At 43.8% G+C, this 10,454-nt stretch overlaps 1 long non-coding RNA gene across 1 annotated transcript; it reads left to right on the top strand.

Moving 5' to 3' along the window:
- The first annotated feature begins 206 nt into the window (after positions 1-206).
- LOC129197051 (uncharacterized) lies at positions 207-5,513 on the top strand. Its single transcript, XR_008574250.1, has 4 exons — positions 207-267; positions 2,818-2,960; positions 3,472-3,521; positions 5,406-5,513. It is a non-coding gene; the product is annotated as an uncharacterized LOC129197051 (long non-coding RNA).
- The last annotated feature ends 4,941 nt before the right edge of the window (positions 5,514-10,454 follow it).

Here is a 10,454-nt window from a genome sequence, read left to right as displayed (position 1 = left end):
AAGCATTTCTCAGTGAAAAAATGGTAGAAATCCTGTCTCTGTCATCGCAGAAAGCGACTGTATTCCAGGTACAGGATACTTCGCCGACACTGTGTTCCAGATAAACAGAAATGCTGACTTTAAGAAACTTGTGTCGTTCCAGATTCGTGGGTACGCCGTACGACTCGTGGGAGACATTCTCAGGCAGAAGAGCAACAGGTGACGTGTGCCGATAAAGCCAAGGAAATTCTCACACAGCCAGTGATTGTGGATTACTATGAGCTCAAAGTAAGTCTAATTTCAATTTTGTTAATACTGAAATAGGACGTTGCCTTGCTACGTGTGAATTAAGTCAGTTAACCAATGCCAATTAAAACAATTTATGGGAAGGATATAAAGCTTGTGAAAGAATTCAACCTGTAATGGACTCTGACTGCTGTGTTGCCGCAGCTGGTGTAGGCTGCTGTTCTTGATTTTGGTTCTCTTCCTCATCTTTAATTTAAAAGGGCTTGTTGAATTTGAAAATAGCCCACTAACAGCCTGCTAGTACTGTTGGTTCCTAATGTCTTAACAGTTGTTACGATGGATTTGGGGGTTTGGTTTTGGGTTTTGCATGTTTTCAGTTATTAGGAACCTGAAAAGAACCTTTATTTCTAGCAGTGATGACTCGAAACCTGAAGTTAGGCTGACATAAAGCTCATCAAGGATAAAATACTAATACCTACTTTTCTGAAATTCTTTCAAAATCCAGTGTGAGAATTTTACATTCCTACAGTTACAGTGTTATAAGGGTTTTCCAGTCCCTCGTAGAAGCCGCTATCCTAGGCTACAGTTGGGGAAAGGGTTAAAAATGGCCTAGCTGCAGGGGGTAAAGGAGATTCCTTTGCGTGGATTGCAGAGGGTAGAACAAGGGCCTCATCTTCAGGGGATATTGCAGTGAGGAAGTTAGGAAAATTGCTAGGTTGGAGTCCTGGAGGTTGGCCAAAGCAGAGGAGGCCTGCTCTTTACCTGCCCTGACGAGAGAGGGAGTATTACACGGCTGTTTCCCCTGTGTGGGGAGAAGCCAGGACAGGCTGTGATGATGGGCATCCCCCAGCGAGTCGTATTCTAGGCAGAGGCCCTCACTTGGTCTGTTCGGTGACCCCAAGGGCTCTCCTGCCTGCACCGCTGGGGGGGTCCCTCACCCTGGAGCTGGGCCTTGGGCTGAGCGATGGCCTCACAAGGAGCGGGGCCGGGCTGTTCCCCTGGTGCTGTGTTACTGGGGTGCCTCTGCCCACCCGTGCTTCCCCGCTGCCTTTTGTTTATGCAGATTAGCCTTTAATCGCATAACCCAACATTATAGGCAGTTCCCAGGCATGCCTATACATTTTGTAGGACGATGTCTAAGCCATAGGCATCCAGCTGTAGGAATACTATGAGTACGTTTGCAGGTGAGATTATTTCTTGGTCTAGGGGTTTTTTCTAGTTGTCTCAGTGGCGAATGCTGAAAGTATTGGTTTAAGTCTTTCTATACTCCTGTGTGTGAGTGTGCACAAAAACTGCCTTCAAATAAATGTAGGGCTCTGACAAATTAAAAATAAGTTGACAGGCTTTCTGTTACAATTTCTTTCTTAAACCTTTGAGAGGAAGAATGTGAAAAGTGACTCTGACAGACCAGACTGCCTGTCATTAAGCTTTAGGTCTTGTTACATCCATCTACGCTGGATCTGAGAACTATAAAATAGCTTCAGGGGTTTCATCTCAGATGCCCCAACTTAAAGCCAGATATGGGAAGCATACCACGAGGCCTCGCTCCACCAGCTTGGAGAACTGCAGGAAGCGAGGCGCTCTTTAAAACGAGCGATGAAGGAAAGGTGATTGAAATCCTCCTCGTCGGAAGGTCTGTCTTCTCACGGCCAGTTGTGCGGTGAACGTTGGGGATGACTTGTTCAAGGCTGTCTGAAGAGAAGACCGTCAGGATCGCCCAGCTCTGTGGCTCAGGGCTGACCCTCCAGCAGCGGGCGGCCACAGCTCTCGCTGTGTGGCACTGCAAGGGCATTGCGTGTGCGTCATTGCTCTCCTGTAGCCGCGTTCTTCACGCTTCTGTTATCATCTCCATCAGCTACTAATGGAAGTACCTCTTGGTAAAGTTAGTGTCAAGAAGTGAAAGAATCTGGTCTGTTTTCTGCCCTTTTCGGTGTGAGACTTAGTTTGGCGTACTCCTAATGAAACTTTGGGTTGGCTGAACAAACTGAACAAGCCCCCTCTCATGGGTATAGCTTTCCCCCTCACATAGGAAAGGTGATAGTACTGACCCTCCTTGCAGAAATGCCAATGTGAACAAGATCAACAGCCATAAAAAAGTGTATCTTGAGTTCCCTTTGGTTTCCCGGGGATAAATACCATCCTCTTGAAGGAAATCTTTTCATGTGCCTCTGAATGCAGTTATCAATGGAACAGAGAGAGGAAGAGAAACTCTCCTAACTAGATTTTAATCCCCGAACATGCAAAGTCAAGCTTGACTGCTCCTCTGAACCAACTTTTGAAATAAAAGATTTGGGGGTTTTTAATGAAACACTAAGTTTATCTGACAGGCTTTGCCGCAATAACTTTTTCAAAGGATATTAAGCTCAAGTTGTCCACAAGAAGAGTGTGGCAGAGGGGAGCTTTAGCTTTGCAAGTTGGGCTTTTTTTCTGAGAGCTCCTTCCTGGTGTACAAGTTACCTGCTGTTAGTTGCACCGCTATTGAATCAGGAGTGTTACAGAATAAACTTGCCTAAATGAGGCAGAAGTTCCTTCTTAACTCAATACATGTGGTTCGGATAAATACATTCTTATTTCCTTTTTTATTTTCCCTAGGATTTTTCCTCTGGCAAAATGGGATGTTTCAATGGACACTCTTTAAGATCAATGAGAAAAAACATGCCGCCCTGTTCAGACTCTAGCTTTGACAAAAGCATGGAAATATTAAGTGAAACCGTCAATCGAAGACACTTTACAAGGTATTGTATTTCCAGGTGTTCAATCTCTGTTCAATTTATAGAACGAAAAGTGAAAGCATGCACGAGTCACATCACGATACACCTACAGCTAAAAATCTGCAGAGGGATACGATTATGTTAATACCAGTGCCAGTATCTTAGAACTGGAATCCCTCTTCTTAGTAAAAGTCTTCTGCTTGTATAAAAAAGATGTGTATCTTCCCAACTCCTTTGAGATCTCTCCTCCGCTTTGATTACTGAGATGTTATTTGTGCTGTTGAGACTTCAAGGTTAGCAGGTTAGGAAATGTCTGTCCTTATGGAATTGTGCATACGGTATGCAGCAGACATCTGAATCCTTGTGGTCCACAGGCTTTTTTTTGCATGATGTGGAGCACCGGATTGTAAACTTGGTGAAGTTCCCCAGTCTTGAGGGGGAACTATACAATGCAATACGATATGATATGCTATAATACAAAAATTGTAATACAACAATTCTTTTCTCCTTTCCTCTGTCTTCTTTCTTAACGTAGGCAGTTGGCAAAGCCGAAATCAGACCCAAAAAAAGAAGAATAGAAAGAAGGTAAGTAGTGATAATTCCTTAGGATTCCTTTGTAGCCTGGTTTCTGAGAAGGATTGTCTTTGGTCACTCTATTGAACTTGGCTCCCAAAACTTCTGAACTCATCAGCCAAAATCAGCTGAAGTTGTGAGAATAGGTACCTCAAAGGCAGTGAATTTCCTATGAGTTGTATGAAGAGAGGTAGGTGCAAACAGGAGGATATGCTATTAATTCCTTGCAGGCTTGGGGAGAACGCAGTGTGAATCCCAGCCTGCTCTTAGGCACTGGAGAACCTGTTCCTTGGCTTGGGTTTCTTCGTGACATGGATTTTCTGGAGTCTGCAGGACACAAATTGATTGAAAATCAATCGTTCTTGCAAATAGGAGGGAATATTGCAGTATTCTATGTGAGTTAAAAAGTAATTCAGTCATGAGAAGCACAAACCCACAGACATGAGGAAGGTGTCCCTGAAGTTCAGCGATTTACCTTGGAACCGAATTGCGGCGCGGAGCACACGAACAGGCTTGGTGCCGTGAAGCTGCTTGCTGGCAGCTGGGAAAATCTGTTATTTGCAGGCAGAATCCTGCCAGGCGCAGGCTGAACACGGGAAGGGGCCTGAAATGCACTTTGTAGTTATTCAGGTTCTAATTGTGCTCTACTTTCTCATTGACCTCTCTTAATTATTTTAATGACAGTGTGTGGTGGCTTGACCCTGGCTGGAGGGCAGGTGCCCACCAAAGCCGCTCTATCATTGTCCGTCCTCCGCTGGATGAATAGAATGAAAGGCTTGTGGGTTGAGATAAGGGCAGGGAGAGATCACTCACCAATTACAGTCATGGGCAAAACAGACTCAACTCGGGAAAATTAATTTCTTACCAATCAAATCAGTGTTAAGTAAGGAGAAATAAACCCAAATCTTAAAACACCTTCCCCCCCGCCCACGACCCCCCGCCTTCTTCCCAGGCTCAATTTCACTCCTGATTTCTCTCCCTCCTTTCCCCCCACCAGCGGCACAGGGGGACGGGGAATGGGGGTTGTGATCAGTTCCTCACATGTCTCTGCCACTCCTTCCTCCTTAGAGGGAGTACTCCTCACACTCTTCCCCTGATCCAGCGTGGGGTCCCTCCTATGGGAGACAGTCCTCCACCACCGTCTCCAACACGAGTCCTTCCCACGGGGCACAGTCCTTCACGAACTGCTCCAGCGTGGGTCCCTTCCACGGGGTGCAGTCCTTCAGGAATAGACAGCTCCAGCGCGGGTCCCCCTGTAGCCCTGCCCCGCTACCAAAACTTTGCCATGCAAACCCAGGACATAGTGCAAGTAACGAACCTGTGGCAAAGGATGCTGCGTGGTAAGTACTGGGCAGATGTTGTTTTAAAGCAGCAAGCGTTTGAGCTCTTTGATATTGGGGCGTTTATCTGGAGACATTTCTTATCTTCTAGAGCTTTTGTGTCACCATGCAGAAAATGAAAGTGATGTATGCTTAAACAGTGTACTAAAACTATGCATCTTAAGAAGAGACTTCCCACATAAACATTTTTAAAAAAACAAACTATCAGATACGATTTTACATGAATGGAGTGAAAACACCTTAGAGAGACCTATTTCTTGTTTTCACTTTTCCAGAAAGAAGTAACTGGAATGAACTTGCCTCCTGCATGAAACAAAAACTGCGTGTTTGTTTTCATCAGACTGGCTTTCTAGACTAATAAAAAGTTGCTGTACAAGTCGTGCTTTTAACATAAGTCATTTAAGTTGAATGCTGTGGTCTTGACAATAACTTCTAATTCAGTATTTAAAGAAAAAATCCACGGCAGGTTTTTTTTACATTTTACTAGAATAACGGTGAAATAAAGGGAATAACATATGTTCTGTCTCAAAATATTTCATCCATTAACGTATTTTAGTCAACAGGACACTGAAGACTAGAGCTGATGCAAAAGCTGCAGAACAAGTCCATGAAGAAAATGGGGATTTGGAGGTCCGCCGAAGCTGCAGGCTTTGACAAAGCCATTACACCACTACAAATCAATCTGTTTTATTTGACAAACTTATACCAAAGTGAGTGAGATTTTTGTCATCATCTTGCAAAGCTACTAAAATGAGCCTTACTAGCAAGCCTTTGTGCTATGGCATAGTATCAGCTAGCACCTTTCTCCTTCTTTTGACAACAGAAAAAGGTATTACTGTTCCTGGTAGCAAGAGCTAAATGTATTCAGTGGTTAGGCTGAGACTACATATAGGATATGGCCTTGTGATACCTGCTGGGCTCAGGTGCCCTCCACTGCAGAGTCCCACCAGGGTCGCACGGCTCGGAACTTGCAGGATGTTGTTAAGCAACCTCTGCTAACATTCCATTGCTGTTGGTCAGGTAGGGTGTCCTCCTCTGCCTCTGCCTCTGCCTGTGCCTGTGCCAGTATGTCCTGTAATTATTGTTAATACAGTGATTTAGGTAACGTGTGGGCCTTTGTCCTTCGCAGCCAAGCTGTTTAACCCGAGTCTTTTGGAAATAGATGCTTGTGGCCGTTTAAGACTTCCAGGTTGGAGAGTGTGTGTGTGTGTGTGAGGATGTATTTGGGAAGTGCTTCACGTGTAAAGAGTTTGGGCACAGCCAATGTTTAAATTGGCCCCCGGTGTCTTCATTTTGTGATTGCCAGCTGCAGAGAGATCTTCATACTAGAGCACCTTCTATGTACGGGCTGGGTGGGTTTATGTGTTGTCTTGTGAACCAAAACACTCACTTTACAGTGTGACTTTCAGTAGATTTAACTTGCCCTCTAAATCGATTTTCTTAGCATCAGAAGCGCCTTCATTTTTAATTAACTTTTCTTGCGTGCTTATGAATATTTGTCTAATGCTCGGGTGAGTTGAGATACTGAGGAAAGTTGGATACAGCCAAAGTGACGTAGTCCTAGTGTTTCTGCCTGTCTGTCCATGGCTTAATGACCTTTGTGAAGCCCAAATTGACCTTGTTTTCTGAAAAGTTTGTGAACTGGAACAGGAGCGGGATGGGGTTTTTTCCAGCATATACAGTCATGGGAAATCAACATGAAACTTAAATTACAGTTAAGAGAAGAATAAGCAACCTGTTGTCTGAGGAAGGCTGTGAACTAAACATGACTTAATGCTATCACGCAGAGCAACTGAAGCGCTATTAAAAACTGCTATAATTTCTTTCTGTTACATTACTATGATCTTCAGAATTCTTTTTTCCTACTAAATTAGATTCTTTTTTTTTTTTTTTTTTACTGTGTTCAGTGAGAGGGGAAAATAAACCCGAAAACAGTGTCTGCAAATCCTCAATCACTTGTTCTTAACTCTCTCTCTCTAAAAAAGTAAACATTTGACCTGATTTTTAAGTAGTGTTAAAAAACTTGGTTAAGCGTCAACGACTCTTACTTTGTGCATACTCTATTAAAATGTCATGCTGATTATGTGTACTGTTTGAAATATTTTTGTTTGTACTTGCCTATCTTTGTTCTTACATGTCAACTTTTTGTCATAGTACTGCAGAAGCAGTCTTGCGAAAAATGGATGACATGGAGAAGATGCGTAGACGGCGAATGATGGAAGACCTTGGGGTGTTCCACGATGTAGGAGATACTAATCTATTTTACTCTTTTTGTATAAGTAGTGTATTCCACATAGGGAAATTATTTAGTTGTGATTTTAATTTGGCTGAAATAACTTATTCCAAAGAATAGTGTAGTCTACAATAACATTTGTTTTTGCTCTCTAATTATAGTTTAACATCTTACTGTTATGGTCACGCTACAGATACACTCGAAGGGTGGGTGGAGGAAAAATCTTCCGAAGACATGAAAAAGCAGTACTATGCTGAAATACATGTCTTATACTACACTTTCTGAATGGCCTTCTGATTTTTGAATGGAGGCTCTTTACAAACAGCTGTTTCAGGGCTTGGGTTTTCACTGCAAATCTTACTAAAAACTGAATTCGTTGATGTCTGATTTATCTGTGTTTGGTTTTGTGCCAGCCTGGCCTGTGAGCTTAAGAAGTCCTCTGTCCCTAGATGAACTGAGGTTAAAATTATATACAGCAATCATATTTCCTCTTAGTTTTGCTCAATAAATTAAGTTCTACTGTCCTTTTGAATGACAGGCACTTCATTTTTTAAACATCTTCATAGCCTGCTTTCACAGGTTTTTGCTTAGATCTAAATTACTTTTTTTTTTTTTTTTAATGAAACCAGAATTGTCCATAGTACTTTGTACATCATGTCTCAAATGCCCATATGTGGGTTTTGGGTTTTTTTTTTATCTGCTAGAAATTGCTTTTTCCTGGGTTCTTGGATTATTAACCTGTGATTAATTGATACACTCGGTTTTGTATTTAAGTATTTAACTATCACATGTACAAAACCCTATTTTAGAGCAGAAATTCTTGTTATCAATCCTGGGTGCCAGAATGATGTTCCTGTTCTCCCGTACCTTAATTTAATCTTTTGTGTACATGGAGTGCTTTGATAATGTTACTGTATAGGCACTAAATATGCCCATGTCAGGTTTTCTGCATGTTTGTGACTGATCCTTCTTGTTTCTTTTATTTAGGAGAAGCTCGATATGTATGCACAAGGAAAGAAAGAAATCCAAAGAGCTGACAAAGAAATAGCTGATAATCAAGGTGGCATTGTAGGTTAGTTCTGGTTTAAATTTTTTTTACTATGCTCTAGCCAAGAGCCTTGTCTTAAACAATTGAGATGAGCTGAACTACTGAGTATTTTTCTTCTGTTAAAAGAATCTGTGTTGCTATTGACATTACAAGCCATAGTCAGGACTCTAGAGCTGCACTGTAGTGAGCTCAGAACAGGTATTCGGAGGAAAAAAAACCAGTGCTTGTCCAAAATGCCGACAGGATAAAAGGCAACAGATGGCTGTGGACGGGTGGGAATAGAGAGAAACGGACAGTATTCCTCAGAATGAGAAAGATTGATCTTGCTGCAGCAGGAGCATGACAGTTTTCACGGTTTTTGAGCAGCGCAGCAAGAATTTTCAGGCAGGCAGGCAGGCTGCCAGATGAGTATGGAAAGCTCCTCCAGAGTGTGACGATCAGCAGGGGAGAAGATAGTGGTGTTCATTTTTGTGTTTAGCAGGTAGTCGGTGGAAGCTGCTGTCTGGGCCTGTAATTAGGAGCTGTCATCCCGGCACTCAGTGGGAAATAAGATGAGGAATAAGGTGAAATTGTAAAAGGCCATATTAACTTTCTGTTTGAAGTGAGGGGGAAGAACCTCTAAGGTTTTAAGGAGAAGGATAGTTGTGATTAAGGCAGTCAGTCCAACAATCCTTGTAGGAGATTTCTGGATGGAACAGAATGGGGCGAGACTGTACTTAAGGATAGAAAAGGATGCGGCAGTAGTTGAGCTGATCAGTGTTAGGTTTTGTGACAGACCTCCTCTGCACACTCGCTCAGAGAGACAGCGGCAGGAGGGGGAGCCCGCATAACACCCTGCCGGGCTACTCCCAAGGCCATCAGTCCATCAAAGCCCTATCTGCACAAGCCCGGAGGAGCGCGTGGGTGTGCAATGGCAGACACCCAGATCAAAGCGAGGAGGAACAGCCACCCTGTCTGGGCCTCTCCCAGGGCTGTCCGTCCCATCAGAGCTCTCAGCCCCAGCATCCGGGCGGGAAACCTATCTGGAGGATTCATCGGGGGCAGCTCTGCATATCACCTTTTGGACTAGGGGGTTACTGCCCAGCAGTGGGGCATTTTGTGGGATGCAGGGGAAAAGCAGTTCACGCAGGACTTAAGGGATCTTAAGGGCAGGAACACGGGAGGCGTTCCGGTGACTTTGTGAGGAGCAAGAGTAGGAAAAAAGAGGGGCAAGGGGATAAAATGGGCCAGTCACATGTAAATAGTTTGCTGGTCAGTACTGCCTGTGCCCTGCGTCTGGTCACCTGTCTGACCATCAGACTATCAGAACTTGAACGAGAGGGGATTTATGCAATCTCCAGCGCGGGCGTTATCTTGTATGTGTTACACAGCCTGTGTACGACTTAACGACTGGCAACGGAGACCTACAAAAAGGTTCAAGCTAGATGTCCAGGTGTTAATGAGCACTGGGGTGATCTTGTTGCTAATCCCGATCAGGCCAGCGAACAGTCCGTGGCCTGGTTTTAGGCCTGTTGTTCAGCCTGTCATTAGTTCAGACCTAGCCTGTGGCTCCCGGGTGCGTACCTCGGTGACCAGACCTCCTCGTAGAGCAGTGAGAGAACACCTGGAGCCACAGCAAGAGTCCAGCGAGAGGCTGACTTCAAGAAGCCCAGGTAGAGCAAGGCATTACCAAAAAGAAACGACCAAGTGTGCCGAGGACATTTGACTGGTAAGGGAGGACAGCTGACTCATTTGGAGATCTAGTTAGGAGAATATCAAGTCAAGGCTTTAATAAGAGCAGCTTTAATACAAGGTACGGGCAGTCTAGAGGGAGGAACTGTATGGCTTGGTTCAAGTGTGTGGATCTCGAGGTGTTGGGCAGGAGAGACTTGTAGAAAGTAATTACAAATAGTATGTTGAAAGGGAAATAAGAGTATGGGGCAGTTCATTTGTGGTCAAAGTGATAACTCTGGAATTTTAAATTGGGAAAAAACTAAAATATACTTTTAGAATGAAACGTGTGCCAAGAAGGAGTGAGGAAGGTGTGTTAGTATAAAGAAAGTGAGTGGAACAAGGGGAAGGACTCGAGGAGCAGAAAAGCTCGTGCCTTTGTGACAGGAGTGTTGGAGAACCACGGACTGGGGATAGTAGTGATGCCAAAATAATTTTTCACTTTTCCATGTGCTGTCTACGTTATCTTGTGTAACTTATCTTGCATTCAGAAAGCAGTGTGACATTTTAGGGGGAAGAAATAAAGCTTAGTGCTTTTCAAGGAATCAAGCGTACTTAATTTTAGTGAGCAGGGAGGTGAACAGAGCATGTACATTCCTCACCCGGTGTGTAGC

The sequence above is a fragment of the Grus americana genome, chromosome 27 (assembly GCF_028858705.1).
Source record: "Grus americana isolate bGruAme1 chromosome 27, bGruAme1.mat, whole genome shotgun sequence".
Lineage (NCBI taxonomy): Eukaryota > Metazoa > Chordata > Aves > Gruiformes > Gruidae > Grus > Grus americana.
Note: the sequence above shows the minus strand (reverse complement) of the source record. Positions and strands in the feature narration are given on the sequence as shown.